This window comes from Adiantum capillus-veneris, chromosome 21 (assembly GCF_014529385.1).
Source record: "Adiantum capillus-veneris isolate H3 chromosome 21, ASM1452938v2, whole genome shotgun sequence".
Taxonomy (NCBI): domain Eukaryota; kingdom Viridiplantae; phylum Streptophyta; class Polypodiopsida; order Polypodiales; family Pteridaceae; genus Adiantum; species Adiantum capillus-veneris.
In genome coordinates, this window is record NC_140951.1 from 83,001,327 (window position 1) to 83,020,300 (window position 18,974).

The 18,974-nt window shown below is 38.4% G+C and overlaps 2 pseudogenes; one reads left to right on the top strand and one right to left on the bottom strand.

The window, feature by feature from the left end:
* Window positions 1–5,821: 5,821 nt before the first annotated feature.
* Window positions 5,822–10,022, bottom strand: LOC147431250 (uncharacterized; annotated as a pseudogene).
* On the top strand, window positions 10,021–11,422 carry LOC147431251 (uncharacterized; annotated as a pseudogene).
* Window positions 11,423–18,974: the final 7,552 nt, after the last annotated feature.

Consider the following 18,974-nt stretch of genomic DNA (forward strand, 5'->3'; position numbering starts at 1 on the left):
TGTTTACACTTCCTCTATCCAAATGAGCTACATAGTAGAAGTCAATTCCACATTTTAACAGTTAATTTCACAAGGTGATAGCTATTGGTATAATCTTTACCCAATACCAAAGAAATAGATGCCAATAGTCAATGAATAGGGATATTTAAGAAGCTTTCATACCAAACACTTGTCAATACTACTCAAAAAAGGTAGAAACTCAAAAGCTCTACAATGTATGTATGCTAAAACATGAATCAATAATAAGTTAAGTGTTTACCTATCAATCATCGCTAGACATTGACACCTCCATCTCAAGTTGTCCTTTCTATAAGTCAAGCTTGGCATAGGTGTACTAGTATGGAAACAATAGCATGTTGGAAAGCAAGAATTTGGCTTTATCAACTTGTGAAATGTTGCTAATGAAGCAAGATATATTTAACATCATCAAATGAGTACATACTAACAAAGGCTATGATCCACTTTAATAAGAATAACCATTAATGATTAAACTAAAAGAAAAATATTGCTTGAATTTCTTCATGGTGGAGTGATTAAGACTTGAAACATCTTAGAGGAAAATCAACATTGTTTCTCAAATCTGTGTGAAACTCTAGTAATCTAAATTAAATACACTCACTTAATATGACACCATGTAACAAAAAAAAATATTTACATTGCACCAAAATGAGTATAAATACAAAAGCATTTATTAAGGAATCCAACCTCATGAAAAGAATTACAAAGAGAGACAATCTATTGTTGTCAGGCTTCTCTTACAGGTATTTGTCTTCCTCATCTAGAGATTCGTATACACTTGAGTATTTGTGTGTTTATGAAACTAGGGAAGATGGTAGTACTTTATGGAGGGCTTTTCTAAGATTCTACACAAATCCTACTATTCTTATCATAATCTTTTAACATGGGAGCGAAAGGTTCCTCAGGGACCAAGAATACATTTTTTTCTCTCTCTACACATGGTTGATTGCCCATGTCCTTTCAAAACAAGTTGACTTTGTAAGTAAACACCAGATTTTGTGAGCACAAAGTTGTAAAGTACAAAATGATGCCGTTATAATAATCTATATACAGCTTTACAAAGAAGTAATCAGAAGGAGAATCTTTGATAACTCTCCATAGATAACATAACTTACTTGCATTGTGACACTCAGTCACATGCTACACAACCCTAGATGGTACACCAAAGCCATCAACAAAATAGCACACCCCAATGTTATGAGGTGTGAAGCCCTAGACATTGAAATCCATAAAGAGGTTGGTTATCTCCAGCATGATAAACTTAAAGATGGAGACAATGTTAAGCTTTTAATGTAAGCTATAAGGGTAGTTTTTTTACTATTCTATCTTTATGTTGGAGGTGAGCCCTTGCAATGCCCACTTACCATTCACTTCTCTGGTTGTTGTGGTATGCAAGTCATGTGAGCTCATACTTTTGCCACCTTTGCACGATTGATCACCTAAAGAGTACCTATAGATGGGAGTAGAATTCCGGCATCACAGTATGATTAGGCAGGACCGAGCAAGGAAGAAGATTTTGTTGTCCATAGATTGCATACTCTCTAAATCTTTGAGTCATGACACCATTATGTTGTAGATAATCTTGAGTTTAGATGAAATTAATACAAGGCCACACTTATCAAGAGTATTGAATGGGTGCAATTGAAGATGGGTAAGGAAATTATAATCATGATAGGACATCAATACACATGAACTCAATTAGAATGATAGAGTAAACCTAGTTGGCAAGAGTCATTCTCCCCTTAGTGTTAGCATTAGGGTACTTTGACATCACAATGTTTAATGTGTGGGGCCAAATGTGTATTAAAAATATTTCACTTTTATTTAGTCCTATACCCAAGGGTTATTCTATGACCACTTTGAAAAATAGAAATTGCTCACAACCATCATAAGGTAGAGGTTTTGGTCAATGGTTATAATAGATCCTAGTATATGGTAGATTTTGTAACCATTCATTGTAACCTACATATGTTTGTAACCAATAGATCACTCACATAGGAATGGTATGACGAACATGCAAGGAGTACATGTTTGTGTCCTCACTTCAAATAGATGGACAACAACTTCCAAGTGATGAACTTGAAGATTGTGATAACTTTGACCTGGTGCTTGAAGGATATCACAATGGGATTCACCAAGTTCGCCAATTAAGGAATATTAAAGATTGTTGTGAGGTGATGTACTAAGGGAGTTTGAACATTTGTTTTTGTGATATATAACTTGATTTAATTCATTAGTTGTTATAAAGCTCTTTTATTCTCCATCTCTTACTCTCAATTATTAATTATTTTACCTCCAAGGAAAGTTTTAAATAAGAAGGAACAAGAATGCTTTTCTTGGAGCTAAGAAGTATTATATTGATCGTGCCTCCTAGAGAAGATGGAGTGGCTACTAATGCCAATGTGCTAGTTGTAACCCAGCCAACTATAATTGAGTGTGGCATTAATGTCTATGATTAGGGAGTCGTAGCTCGGGAACTTCAACAAAGAAGGCAAATATGTAGGAAATATTTTCAAAGATTGGATTGAGAGTATGGATGATTACTCTATTTTAGGTCATTAGACCACTAAGAATAAGGCCATCATTACCAAGTTTAGACTTTACAAGCAAATCACCACTCTCTTAGATTGAAAAATTTTCCTATGTCCTATCTCACCACTCTAGGTCATCACTCCCATTTCAACGACTAAACGGATTCGGATTTTCATGGAGCTCTGAGGGAAGATATAGTAGGTTTAAGGGGAGATGTCTACAAAGTCTGGTTGCAATCTAACAGGGTACCAAAATCATCATCCATCATGTACAAGATCACTAAAACTACAATAGAATAGCCCAAACAAGTCACCCTAAGGTTTAATGACACTCTTCTATGGTCAAAATCTTCCAAAACATTAATTTAAGCACTCAAAATTGAAGATATGACCCACAAATGTGTAGAGCTGTGAACCACAATAGAACTTGAAATTCTTACACTTTAATGAAAGAGCAAGATACAAGGAAAACAATGTGATTCTTGGAATTAAATTTAGATTACCGAATCATGAGAAAAATGGATTACAAGTTTAAGCAAAGTAGCCACTTGACAATCGTATAACAAAAGCTCTTCTTTTCCAAAAGATAAGTCTGAAATGATGTGTTCACAATAAGGCTTTTGACCTTCACACCTAGATCTTCCAAAATGACCAACGACCGGCTATTTTGTCTTTGAGGACACGATAAAATATTACATCTCAAAGTTTCACAACTTTTGGATCAAAATACATGGCTTATTTACATGGTTTCTTTAAAAAATAAGATATAGCATATCAAAAATGTGGCTTGGGGTAGTGTGTTTGACTAGGAGGGTGCTCATGAGCTACATCAGTCAAAAAAATTATCTCCTCCACCACACACATCAAATGGAAAAGAATTTGGCAGCCATCAATGCCAACTTAGCCATGCTTACGGAGTTATTAACAACTTCATGATGCAAATGGCCAAGGATCAGCCACAAAATCATATTGTGTCCAATCAAGGGGAGAGGTTGATGTCCAAACATCTTTCAGCAAGGCACGAGAATCATAAGATCTCATCCTAGATGAAGGACTTAAAGCCACTAGTGTATAGAAGTGAATACAAAGAGTGAAACAAAGATGTGTTGAATACTTTTCAACACAGGGAGACCCATGTCAAATGCAAGACATATTCCCATTATCAAGAAGATGCTAAGAATGGTAAGGGCCCTTGAGGCTCTTTGTAATTTGCCAAGGCAAAAAAAAAAGTGTTTCAAGTGCCTTTTTGACAATCATACCAAGTAGGATTTCCCTTTGAATAGAATAACAAAGTAAGAAAAGTCCAAGGGAAATGAAAAAGAGGTATGTAAAGGTAAGGACAAGGCCCCACACACATTCCAACTACTACAGTTAAATTTGTCTTCTAAGTTTACTCATGTGGAAGTCTCTCACTCCACATACGCACTTGAGTGATTTCTTTACAGCTTCAATGTGGTAGCAGCAAATGTGTCCACATGATCACGTTCACCTTCATGGACACATAAATGGACACAAGGTGCACATACTCATCTAGGGAAACCCACATGATTTAGTTTTCCTTCCTGGATACATGAATGGAAACAAGGTGCACATACTCATTGAGGGTAACCCATAACTTTCTCAATTATGCTTGGGTTCAGCAATTGAATTTTCCACTTTTGGAGAGTACACATAGTTACACAGCGGGTCAAGGCTTAGATTTTGGGACATTATGGTAAAGGATGTGCCACTGGAAGTTCAAGGCCATCCAATGAGCATCACCTTTCAAGTTATGAACATGGAAGGAGCTTATGTAGCTCTTGGGCATGAGTGATTGTATAATCTAGGACCTATTTTGAAGTGTATTTATAAACATAACACTCCTAAGTTTGAAATAAATGGTAATCATGCTTTACTTTTTGGAGAATTGAATGTGCCCTCTTCTCCTATCATATGTACATCCAAGCTGCAATTATAAGAGGATATTAAATATAGGAGCTTTTCATTTAGAGATTTCTTTACAAATTTAGAGCTTTTTGTGGGTAGCAAAAGTAGATGAAACCTTTTGCGCATACTAAGGTATATAGCTTTTCAACTAGGATAAAGTACATAGTAAAAAAATTGTGCTCTACATCTTTGTAACACAATTAAGGGCCATAGTAACACAACATGGATTTGATTAAAAAAACTAACCATATCAATATCAACATATTGATACTACAATGTCATATATATAGTATTTATAAGAAAGATCATCACAAATTCTTTGTTTACGATCTTGCAAGAATTTTAGTACAAAGTAAATTTTTTGAATTTTTGGTATGAGGTAAGTTGAAGTCTACTCTAGCAACGAGTCTTTATCTTGTTTAAATTATAAGCCAATTAGTGATATATGAGAGAGAGAGAGAGAGAGAGAGAGAGAGAGAGAGAGAGAGAGAGAGAGAGAGAGAGAGAGAGAGAGAGAGAGAGAGTGCAAAGTGAGATATATGGATTTTTTGAATGGAATAAGTTGAAGTCCACCCTGGCAAAAAGTATTTATCTTGTTTGCTCTATAAGTAATTAGAGAGAATGTGTGTGTGTGTGTGTGTATGTGAGAGAGAGAGAGAGAGAGAGAGAGAGAGAGATGCAAATCTAGAGCATTAAGAGACCCCACCCCACATACATAGAGACACACACACACACATACATGATGATTATTGAGCAAGCATTTGCTTGCATTACCCTAAATCCCAATAAGAACAACAATAACAAGATAATGGCATGACAAACATAACATTTTTCCCATAATTGAACAACATATAGATTGATCCTCGATTTGAGATATGAAACATCATCCCAAATCAATGAATCATGATTGTGGGTGAAAAAACCCTTGTGGGGACAAGGGAAAAACCCACAATCTCCATATGTTGCTTATTGCTGCATTGAAAAAATACTATCTCAAACAATACATAGAGTCAAGTCACAAAAATAATTGTCCACCTATGGAAGTAACTTATCTACTAGTTTTTCTCCTGAGGAGGAGGACCACAAACTTTCTTCTCTAAACACTCAGAGAAGACAAAGAAATCACCCTCTAGCATTAGACAGTGACGGATATCCTTTGTGCAAGCAAGCCCCAAGCCACCATACCCAACAAAAATGTCCATAACATGGTCGTCCTCATATGTGAATGTTTCTAGCAACCAACTGCGTCAAACATAATAATCAAAATTTAACGTCAAGAGCTAGCATCTAACTACCAATATGAGTGTGCTGAGTATTCATGGCTAGAAAGTTACCTATAAAAAGTCTCAGTACGCTCTGCTCCCCCTCGAATCAAATCTCCAGCTATCCTTGTATAATTGTTAGATGAACGAGGTGGAGACTCTGTGAGGTAGCTTCTTGAGGTCGAAAAGCACTCAAGAGAAACATCCTCCCCAGCCTTTCTATCATAATGAGGTGTAATGCTTTGAGCATTCTTACGATAAAACAAACCAAGAGTGAGATCCATCACCTATGTAAGGAAAAAATAAATCACTTAAAGAGAAGAACTCTAAATTTCATGCGCCAGCGTCACATAGAGAAGGCAACCTCACCTACTCACCAGTATCTGGATGCAAGTATCCCCCATCACACATCAAAGTCCACGAGCGATGGAGCTGCAAACTCACTCTATTAGCCTGCATGGCAAGATCCCCCAAATGTTGCGCAAGAGACAAAGTCACCAAGAAACCCTCGTCTGCCAAGTGAACATCGGCAATTTCCATGACACCACTCGCAAGGCAGTGGAAAAGTGGTTCCACTCAGGAACAACCTTTACATTACCTACACACTCAAGTTAAAATAAAAAATTAAATCATAACATATGTGCATTGTATAACGAAAAAGAAGCCATGAAAAAAGCTCACCTATAGTGCTATTGTGAATACCATCAACTAGCATGGACGTAGGGAAGTCTGCAAAGATCAACCTTGTCGCATATTGGGAGATTTCCCCCTTCAATGAATACTCACGTCCATCATAGATTGGTGTTTTCTTGAACCACATTTCAATACTAACACAAACCAAAGGATCATGGTAAGAGTAAATTATGGTAAGTTGAGTTTTTAGAGAAATATGTAAGTCTTACCTATGCCATGCTAGGTCATCAATTGCTTCCACATCCAACAACAAAGCATCCACACAAGTAATAAACTCCTCTCCTAAACATGAGAATGAAATTTTTAATTTCTTAGAATCTCAAAGAATGCTTAGAAAACCATAGGAGTGTCAACGGTTAATGCACACAATAATTAGAGTAATAAAAAGCAAATAAACAAGCAAAGAGCGTCTACTTGTGTTGCGTTTTGATGGCATCCTCTCATGTAGTGAACGACTCATAATAGTCTCAGAGAAGCAAGACTTTGATGCTAGGGTGGATCCTTTTGGTGGAAGAGGAATTGGAAAGCTCTCCTCCTCACCATCAGAATTTACAGGCACACATTGGGAGGGTTTTTCTATACTTTTTTCATCTTTCCTTCTACGCGAAGATGGCTTGGTGGATGGCTCAATATGTGTAGCTTGGGGTGGGATTACACCGTCATTAGAGATGTGACTCTCTTTCAAAAAACCTTTCCATAGAAAAGTTCACAACAAAAGATCAACAAAATTCAATTTTAAACAAATTATATTAGTTTATACAAGAGATTGCAATTCACTTACGAGCATGAATCTCTTGCTCACTCTTTGGGATAACACCTAGGGGATACTCCAACCACCATGGACAGTGAGAGCACTCCCAAGGTGTAATACCCTTTTCCAAGAGTGTTGACGAGAACATAGTATTTTCATCCTCTTTATCTAGCCATTCTTGTACATCCTCCGGCATAGACTCTATCATCCTCAGCCGCATACAATTCAATAGCCATCTAAATGAAAAATCAATATAAAAAAGAGACAATAAAATACATTGTGAAGCAAAATTAATATTCAAACAATCCAATACCTGTACACAAGACGTTTTCTTGAATGCATCACTTCGGGTAAAGAGGCATAATCTGAAGCACTCTTCATGTTTGCTAGAACATGAGTATAATCCAATGAAACATGTGTCTTCCTAGATGCCTTAAAAAAAACCTCAAATGCTTTTGGCAACAAAGGCCCCTCCACCTCAAACTTAGCAATAATAATTACTACTTCGCCAAACATTCCTTGCCAATAGGTCTCTTGCCTCATGTAGGCTCTAAGTTTCTTATAGTCTGCAAAATGACCTCCCTTGGAGTCCTTAACTTTGGTCAAAATCATCATGTGAAGAAGTTCTTTGCATCTATTGAACAAATTTATAACCGTCAATCCAAAAGTTAATGTACTGATTACAATGCACACTAAAACGACAAATCAAAGTTTAAGATGAACTAAAACAAACCTTTCTATTGTGATCTTTGCGGCGCACAAGCTGTATAATTTATCCCGAGTGATTCCTACCATTGTTTTTTCATGCCAATCCTTGTCAAATAGCATAGTAAAAAACTCTTCACCATGTGCAGGATTTGCAATAGAAAGGTACTTATATCCGCTATCTCTCACTTTTTCTTCTTCCTTCTTTAAAGCTTCGTTCATCTTCTTTTTGAAATCCTCCCCAAGAAGACCTAAAGTTCTAAGCCTTCTCTTCTCATCAGCCAAAAAGGATTCCCATCTCCCCTTCATAGCAACACAATTGTTTAACAATATTTCTATGAGCCATTAGTAACACAACGCAAACAAATCCATGAGTACATAGGCTTCCCACATGGGAACCAAAACTCCATCCATAACTTGCCACCTCTACAAGGCTTCCCACATGGGAATTTAGGACATTATACAAACCGTAACACAATCCATCACTTGACAACTATGAATAGACTTCCCACATAAAAATTTAAGGTATATTTGAACGTAATTGTTATATTTATTATCCCAAACAAATTGAGCATGACATACCTTCCAAACAAGTTGAGCAATCAAGATGCACGGCGTTGCGTACCATGGCATAATCCCTTGGTTATGTCTAGCCTCCAATTTAAGCTCAACCTCCATCCAAGATTTTTGCTCAGGAGTTATATATTCCATTATGCTCGATTTGTTAGCAATACCAAACTTCTGAAACATAAATACTTCATGTGCCAAGTTGGGTGGAGTTGTAGCCCGTGAGATTCTAGAAGCAAATGTTGACGTGTAAGCAAATGAAAAAACATATTACAACTAGAGAATTGAACAACAATTAACCAAATATGCGTTACTCGTTTTTTGTATCAAGACTCAAAATCAACTCTGCTTCCTTCTTTTTATCTATCTCAATAAATTCACAACGAACTTACACATGGTATTTTTCATCCTCAGAGTGCTCTACAAAAGAAACATCATCCAAATTTATTTTTCAAGTGCAACAATGTATATCTAAACTCAAACAAGATAAGAAATGAAGCACTTGCCTTCTTCAATTCGTCGCATCCAAGTTTTCAATCTGTGGTTTCCATCCCAAACAAAAAAAATTTTGCCTCGAAGATCTACCCAATCACCCACAAGATTCTTTTCAAATTCTGCATTAAGTCTTTGCCATATTGGATCCCACTTCTCAATTGTATCTTCTGTCAGATGTTTTATTTCTCCATGTCATCCTTTAAGTGAAACAATAAAAGAACCCATTGAAGAGACATAGCCAACCCTATCGAACGTGGATGTCAACCAAGATGCATCCGAAATTGCACATCGAACAGCATCTGTACCTATTAATCTACATAAGGGAACAAAAGGAGGCTCTGACTTTCTTTTGATATGAAATTGACTTATGACTTCATTCATCAACCCAAGAGACACATTCTCCCCAAAAACCCTGTTATGCTTTGAAAAGTTGTCTTCTTCAGTTTGGTTATTGGTCTCTGTGTGGGTAGTTTGTGGGGTGGGAGCAAAAGATGGACCAATAGTATTTGGAGTGATAGCATTGCTATTAGAAGCACCATCTATAGACCTGTCCAAGGACCACGCTTCATCATCAACATACCCACATTGATTTCTTCTCTTCAGAGACTTCTTTGGTGGACTCATAGGTAGAATCCTTGAGGAACCATCCTCAAGTATAACTTGCCTTGCTTGAATAGCCCCAGATCGTAGAGTCGTCCCCCCTAAACAATTTGCTTCTCGTTTTTTCATGGAGCGTTTGGGAGCCATGAGAAAAATATTACACCTTTATTAAAAAAAATCAATAGCATAATCAAAACTCTGTTTAGAACTATCAACTCTTTTACAAAATACTATAAGTGCAAAAAAGACAAAACAGTTATAATGTATAAATGCTATGATTTGAAAGAGAGAGAGAGAGAGAGAGAGAGAGAGAGAGAGAGAGAGAGAGAGAGAGAGAGAGTTAACACTTAGGAGTTAGATAGCTAGATACTCTCTTAGGTTTAACACTTGACCTTATGCTAAAAATTAAACATAGGATAAATACCTTAGATTTTTGCATAAATCAAAGTGGTTTCAGTGCCATAGGGTAGACATGTCAAAACCTGTCAACTCACATGACATATGGTGGAGCTTGCAATAGCTAGTATTACAAATATGCTTCCTCACCATCAAACAAGTCCAAAGGTGTGACGAGGAGCAAATTTTCTTTGACGTTATCGACAAAGGCTACCATACATGCCGATCTGCTGAGCTCGACAAAAAGTATTGGCCCTTGGCCTTCCCTCAATGCCTAAACAACCTATTCAACTTTGCCAGCAATAGCTCCTCCTTGCTTTTTGCCAGCTTAATAAACTTCTCCCACCGCATGACCACTGTCCATGCTTCACTTATGGAGGATGGCCACGCACTGCCGTCAACTCAGGCGCTACCCAAGGCAAGCTCAACTACACTCTCATTGGTCTCTAGTGGACTTCATCACCTTATGAACACAAACATTATAAGCACGTCTCTTGATACCACCCTATAGCAACATGCCCAAGAGAAATGTCAAGTGCTCAAACCCTTGGAGGATTGGTCCAACATCGAGCAATATTCAAGGCCAGAGATGTCGAGTAAGAGGCCCTTCATGAAGGCTTCTCAATATGGTGGTGCCATAAGTGTAAATGAGACACATCCACAATATGGTAGTGCTATTGTTAATGAGACACATCCACAACTACTCTTAGCAAATGAGAGGCATCATCAGAGCCTCGCAACTGAGAGACGGCATTGGCTTCTAGCAAATGAAGGGCAATTGATACGTGCAGTGAACGAGAGGCAACATATTCCTCACTTATATGGATCATTGATTGGATCCAAGCATATTGGCTCAACTACATTGCATATGAATGCAATAACTAGTCATGAGCAGACAGATGCTACCATTATCAACGCGTCGTCGTCACCAAATATTGGCATTGCTCCTACGCAAACACCTAGTCAACAAGAGCACCATCTTGGCATAGCAGGCTCCACCCTAGCATTTGACGATGATATGGATAATGACAATCTCTTCTTTGATTATTTCAAACATCTCAATCGGAATCTATGGCGATTCCTCCACTTCTGTGGCCTTGCTGGAGGAGTAAAGGGCCAAACCTCCACAGGTTTTGAAACTCAGCAATTGACGCCCAACGCAAATCGTGGCCACAGTATGGTATTGCTGAGAGTTTTGCCACTCACAGCATGGCGCAGGCCGAGTTGAGAAGGGTCTATTGATATTTCCATTTCCAAGCAGAGCATTGACACCTGGCCCCGTCTCTCCTTGCCGCGTCCCTCCTGGGCCCGTCCCTCCTTGCCAGCACAGCCAGCAACGCTTAGCAAACCCAAAAAATGAGCACGCTATCCGTCTACACGCATGCAGATGGACAGCGTGCTTGAAATTGGACAGCGTGTACAGCAGAAGCTCACGTCTCAGACAGCGTGCACAACGGGCCTGTACCTCCTGCTTGTAAATCGGACAGCGTGCATAGCAGAAGCTCATACTCGGACACAGCAGGCGATTAAGCACAAATAAAAAAACAAACAACATTCTCCTCCTCCATCTCTTCCTCCACGCCCCCCGCCCCACTCGCTGAGCACGCAATCCATCCGCGCGCGCACGGACGGATTGCGTGCTCAGCGAGTGGGGCGGGGGGCGTGGAGGAAGAGATGGAGGAGGAGAATGATGAAGATGGTTCTACCTACTAAACTCCAGCCATGACTTGCAGAACATTGAAACCTTAGGTCTTCCAAAAAACTTAGGTTTGCTGTAAATTCACCTTAGGTTTATTGAAAAAACATAATCCACCTTCAAATTTAAGGAAAAAGTATCTGTTAATCTGATGATCCTATGACCACCATTTTGTCTAGCCTTTAGCCATGAAAGAACTTTCTAGACTCCGCAGTCTCCAATCCCTTTTATGAGTTCAAGCTTTTAGTAATGATCGTGAGCTTCTATTTCCTCGTAAAAATAAAGACTCTACCTTACGTTATGAATGAAGATAGAATATTTAATTATTATTGTAGAGAGAATGAAAAGAGAGTATTTAATTATGATTGCTTTAATTATAGAAGAACTAGGAGAGGATATTATATTACAATTGTCGGCATTAATTATAAAGCAACAATGAGCGGCCCTAGCATTTATGATGTGGCAGTCACTCATTTTTTCTCTCTAAGTGCGAAAATTATGTTTTATATTTTTTGCAATAACTTTTCATTAGGTTTAGAAAACCCATTGCTCCCATTGTCTTGGTATGGAGATGGACAGAGTAAATCTCTCTTGGACACTTGGAAAAGAGACACATAGTAGGGAATTAGAGCTTCGACACAACAAACTCTTGCTCAGCAGATATTATCTACAGTGTCTTCTTCCTCCAAACTACAAATTTACATGTTTGAAAGCAATAGTTCACATTGGCTTGGAAAAAATGTATATTCAAACCCCTTCAGAGTGGGATATTGATGGAAATGAGCACTTTTTATTGGACTCTTCTCTCTCTTCTGAGTATTTCATTGAACATTCTAGTGATATGCTCTATATTACAGATAGTGAGGGTAGTGATTTTGGTGCTAAACCAGTCATAACAAGCATCAACAGTCAGTTTCCATGTGCAAAAGAAGATTGTTTTGAGATAAACAATCCATCAATGCAAGAGGAAACTGAGCCGTTTGACAAACAACAAAGATTGGGGTCCAGTGATGATGTCGTTCATGATTTTACAAAAAACTCTATCATTCCTTGGATTTTAGGTATCAAAACATGTTTCAGACTACAACACCTGATAAACAATAGCAAGAAAATCAAACAGGTGACAGAGCTTCCACAAGTTTATGATGGTGACATTGCCTTCGAGCTACCCCACATTGAAGAAGGTTGTAAAAGGATGGAAGGGATGGAGCAAAAATTCGATGGTCATTTTTGGACTAGGCCACATAAAACTAACATGTCCATAAATTTTACTGTTAGGCTTAGTTATTGCTTGGGGTCATTAGTTTGTCACAGAGTTCTTTGTCCCTATTATTTGAACAACACCAAGTTCAATGTATCCTTCTTTCATGGTTACCTAGATAAGCAAGTCAGGAAAGGGCTTCTATGTGAAGACGAAAACCTGTGTATCACTTGTCATTATTGCAAAAAAGTTGTTTTCTGTGAGTGTACTTGTGCTTGCAAAGTGTACTACATTTTGCCCTCAGATCCGAAGCTTACAAGAATGATGATTCACGTAGGTCATCACTTGCATGAAGTCCAAGCAGGTACGTCAAGAGCCACAATAGAGAGAATACGGAAGATGGTCGCAAGTGTCTTGAAGGTGGATAGAAGCAGTGGACCAAGAAGAGTTCAGATGATTGTCGCTAGACAATTATTGGTTGATGCTATTCATGGTTCAGATGAACTAAAAATGGGGGAGTCAGAGCTCTCAAATGTATTGGAAGAAATGATTCCACTAGTTCAAAAAAAAGGTAAAACATTTAACATTTAGATTTTTCAGTACTACAAGGTTATTTTAATTTATGACTTTTTTTGACAGATTTAAGATAATGGTAGCTACTGAGAAAAGACAACAAGACTTGATTGTTGGGGATGGGTTTGACCACATTATGCTTTTGAAGAAAAAATGTCACTTTCCTTACTTTCATGGAAGTCGTTTCCCTAGGCAAGGTGGGCCAAATGATAAGTGTTACATCTTTAAGATGTCAAAAAAAGGTCCAGGGTCTGGTATAGACCTTGTCAATCGCATGCGTCGAGGAAATGGAGATTTGAGTGCTGCTTGGGTACATTTTGATCACACACATAGAATAGATGGATGGGCAACTATGTCATGCTCTGTTTATGATCCGAGGTAGTCTTTTGGTGTGTTGTAGCATTTTGTTGCACATTTGCAAAATTTTTGTAACTAAGATTTGTCTTTTTTCTTTAGTTTGAAGGGATTGATGGTTATAGCGGTTTGTGACACCAAAGAGGAGGATACAGACACACAAGTCCTATTTTGGAGATCTCTTAATAATGTGTTGGCTCAAGAAGGTTATCCATCGACAGAATTTGCACGATTTATGGCTGATGAGGCTGGAGCAAATTGGGCTGCCGTGCATACAGTTTTCAATGAAGGGCCAAATAACGTCATGAATGGAAAGGAAAGGTCTTGTCTCTTCCACTGGGAGCAAAGTCTACATAAACATACTAAAAAATATATAGCCAAAGAAAAGTTTGGTATCCACAAAGACATGTGTGAGACTTGGCGCAATTCAAGGACAATGGGTTTGGCAATGAAGCAAGCAGAAGCAATTAGAAGATGGTGGGCAGATAATGTTGCAAGTGAGAATATCAAGTCATTGGAGAAATGGTTCAAGTGGTGGGAGACAAGGATATCTCACTGGGGTAGCTTACACAATGAAGTATGATACAATCATGAGCCTCACCACAACCTTCTCTATTTTTTTATTTCACTAATTCAAAGTTTTTTTTTGGTGGAATGCAGATATCTATGAGTCCTTGGGAAAAGGCTCAAATTCTGAGTACCAATTTGTCAGAGACCATTCATGCTTCTTGGCTTGCTGGAGAATGCGGTAGCAAAAAAATTTCTTTGTATGATGCATGCGTCACTGATGTCATCAATGCGTACATTCAATGCACAAAGCAACATGGCTATCTAACAGGTAGATACATAGGGCTTGGTCCAGATATGCAAACATATCTAGAGAGATCAAGAAATAAAGAAAAAACTCTTAGCCCACTTGTGTTGGCACGTGCTCTCCAAGGGGCAGTGGCAGGCACACCATTTTATGGGCAACCTTTATTGCATGGAGATGGGGAAACAGTGCAAAGAAAGAAGGCTAGAGGATTTGCAGAAACAGCTTCTCATAATCCTGGCTATGTGATGGAGTCTAGACAACGAAAAGAGCGCGGACGACCACGAAAGATTTTGTTTGATATGGACATGAAGCAAGAGGGACAAAGATTTGATGTGAATGCAGATTCCACATATGAGGAGATTCATGCAAATAATGACATAATAGATGACACCATACCTTCTATTAGTGAATACATTATTGGTGATTTTGAGATTGTTGTGCCACGGGGTCATTGGGCAATGAGAAGAATGCCTCAAAATGTCTCTCGTAAGTGTTTTGGCGTGCTTGAAGGGAGAAGATGTGAGAATGTCATGCAAAGTAGGTCTCCAGGACTTGTGGCCCCATGCTTTTGGGGAGAGAGAACTTACAAAGACCAGAGGCAACACCAATGGATGTGGTTTTGTGGCGATGATGTGCATCACACTGAAGTTGTGGCCAAACAAGTATTGTCACCACCGGAAAGGCCAACAACTTGGCTAGTAGAGAGTGGAACAGGTGTATCAAAGGAGGAGTATACTGGTTTGCTAGGGGCAGGTTTTGTGATTAGAGCTCCTTCTCCAAATGCTGTCAAGGAAAGGGAGACAGTGGGAACCTCTGGCAAGCGCAACAAAAAATGGAGGTCCGGTGTCTCTAAGGAGGCAAGTAAACGCATGGAAGTGGGAGCACGTATGGAAGCTTGTTTTGTGCAAGAGATAATTTTGGTGCCTGCTCGTCATGCTGTGTTCAAGATAATAACTCAAGATGTATATGATGTGCATGTGGCTATGGAGCCCTACTGTACATGCCCTGATTTTCAAGGCCGGGAGAAAGCAACAAAATCTTACTTGGCTTGTAAGCACCTATACTTTGTCTACACACAGATTCTTGGGTTGGATGGTAAGTAGCATATGATTATACATCAACCAACACTACGTGAAAGAGATCTCACTTTCATCTTGAATCAACCCCGACAGTTTACGCCTTCAAAGAAGTAGAGAAAAAATAAATGCCTAGTAGTTTGCTCAAATTTTTTTGACATTTTGGTGGATGATTTGTACACTTTGCGAGGCTTTATTTTGGCATTTTCCAGTAAAACAATCTCTTCGATGGCATGCTTTTTTCCTTGTACTATTTTGGATCATAAAGATTAATGCTTTTGAGGAATCTTTATGAATTGATGGTAGTGCTTGTACTTTTTTTTTGTTGAAGCCTTGTAGGTTTCTCTACAAGAATGGCATACATAGAAGTTTGGGTTGGGTGGGAGCTTTTATTAATACACTAATGTTGTTGTTGTGAAGGGATTGGTGTACATGCATCAAACTTGCAAAAATAGATAAAACTTAGAAACATCTAAGTGAACACAAGAGTGGTTGCATGCAAGTTAGAAAGACCTAAACTATGTGAGAAAGCTCCAAATGAAAAGATCTCAAAAAATTGACACTCCAATTATAAGAGAAATTAAATGAAATAGAGAATTTTTATTTGTGTTACTACTTGTGTAGCTTCCTTTTACATGAAGATAAAAAGTCTAATTTTGTTTCTCAGTGTGATGAACTTAGTCAAGTTTAGCACAAATATGAATATTTTTTTTGGATGATTTACCTTTGGGTTTACCTCCAGAGAGGAAATACAAGATAGTATAGATGTGTAACCCGACAACAAATTATCAAGAAAACCAGCATATATGCTTATTCAAAGTGAAGCTAAGGATTTGGAATGTTAGCTAGCTGAATTGTTAGTAAAGGTTTCATTAGACCCATTTCTTCTCCATGGGCATCCCAAGTGCTCTTGGTGAGGAAAAAGGATGGTTTTGTGTGTGTGTGTGTGAGTTTGTGTGTAAATTATCAATGTCTAATTAAGATTAACACAAAGAATAATGATCATATGCTCATAGTTGATGAGATTTTTTATCAACTTTATTGGGCTATATACTTCATGAAGATTGATTTGTGATTAGGATATCATTAATTACAAATTGATACAAGAGATCTTCCTAAAAACTTTTTGAACAAGGTTTGGGCATTTTGAGTTTCTTGTTCTTCTCTTTGCATTGATAAATTCTGTAGTTTCTTTTATGAAACTTATGGACACGGTCTTCCTACTTTGCTTGGGTAGATTTGTTTTTTTTCTTCTTGGACGACATAATTATTTACAGCCATTGTAAGGAAGACCAATTTGATAATCTTAATAGCTTTTTGAACCACTTAGAAAGCATGCCTTATATGACACGAAGAGAAAATGTTCTTTTATGAAAATAGAGAGCAATATCTTGGCCATATTATATCCATTGAGGGTCTTAAGATGGATCCTAGCAAAATGGAGGCTATTTTGAAATGGCCTTGTCTCAAAAGTTTAAAATATCTTCAAATTTTCTTGGGCGTGACCAGCTATCATCGCAAATTAATCAAAATTATGCAAAGATACTTGTACTTATGAATGTTGACTAGTTGAAGAGTCAAGATCGTCAATTTACCTGGCAAGAAAAACATCAAAGTAACATTGATAAGCTTAAGATAGCCTTAGCTTTTGCTCCCCTATAAGCATTGTTGATCCAATAAAGCCTTTTTTTTGGATATTGATGCTAGCAATAAGGCTATTGGTGTAGTGCTACTTCAAGAGGGTAGACCAATTGCCTTTGAGAGTAAGACATTAGATAGTGCTCAACAGAATAACTTTTCATACGGGCATGTGTTGTATGCCATTATTCATGCCCTTCAGATAGTGTAGAGTTTGAGATTGTGCCTTATCATATTGAGAGCATTAAGTGGTTTACGAATCAAACATATTTTAAGGGTCAAAAGTCTAGATGGGAAACATCATTTAATAGTATAATTTCTCTTTACAATATCATAAAGGTTGATAAAGCATGGTATCTAATGTTTTAAGTCGAACGCTAGAGAGTAACAATGTTTCTTTCATGGAAATTGAAATAAACTCTATTTTAAGTCGCATGCTAGAAAGTATTTTTTTTTTCTTTCATGGAAATCAAAAGTAAATTATTGGCCTCTATCATAAAATCTAATATCTAACTAACCCAAATGATTTTCTCATATTAAATTGATCACTTAATGTGGGAGAATAAACGGGAACAAGTGTTAAGATATAGGTATGTGCTTTTAGATCTATCTCAACACGGGGCCAATGTAAAGGGGCCCAAAAGGGAGATGGTCTATCAAAGAGCAAGGCTAACCAATGGAGCATAAGACCTTAGGGTTAGCTTCATTGAAGACCTCCAATAAATGTGTGTAAAAGTCCTTTTGACCTTAAGTAAGCTAGGGCTGAGCTTGAGGTGGGAACCCGGCCCAAGCTCGAGGTGCTTGTCCTGCTTGAGTGCTTGTCATGCTTGAGGTGTTTTTCATGCTTGAGGTGCTTGATTAAGATGCTTGAGGTGCTTGACTGGCTCCATGCTTGAGGTGCTTGACTTGCTGCATGATTAAAGTACTTGAGGTGCCTTGAGAAGCTTGCCTGAGATGCTTGTGGGAACCCCCCCTAGTTCAAGTGCTTTGTCATGCTTGGTGAGTAAGGTGCTTGATCACCTAAAAGTCAAAAGCATTCCTACAAGAGGGGGGGCGAGCCCTTTTCCTAGGGCCTAGAGAGAGAACACCCACTCACACACACAAGGGAAGCCCATCTTGAAGAGGCAGCAAGGACACATGTCAGGCCCCTACCCATGTTACCTTCATGTGTTTCTTGAAGCCTATTGGCTAGGCTTCAAAGGGGTCCAATGATAAATTACATGAATTATCTAATTGTTTTAGCATTTTTCAAGTCCTCTCTCTCAAAGGGGAAAGGGAGACACTTGTCCCAAGGCTACCCATGTTGCTTGTAACGGCTCCTGCTTGTGATTGGCTAGGCCTGGAGGGGTCCAATGAGCTTCAGGCATGAGCTGCAAGGGGGGGTCGACCCAAGCAAGCTAGGGGGGTGCCTAGGGGGTATACTCACCCACACAAACTCACAAGCGCTCTCATTGTGTGATATGCAAAGTGCAGGAGCTCCCTCTCCAAGCAAGTAGAGGTTGAGAGCCTACACCAACACTCTTGGCTATGGAGTGCAAATCCAACCAAGAGCCATGCTTCAATGCTTAAGCTTGCCATCTCCTTCTTCTTCATTACTATGCTATTATGTATGCTAGCAACAAGAGTATGATAAGTGAGGAACTAATTCTTTCTCCTACGAAATGTTTCTTCTTTCTCT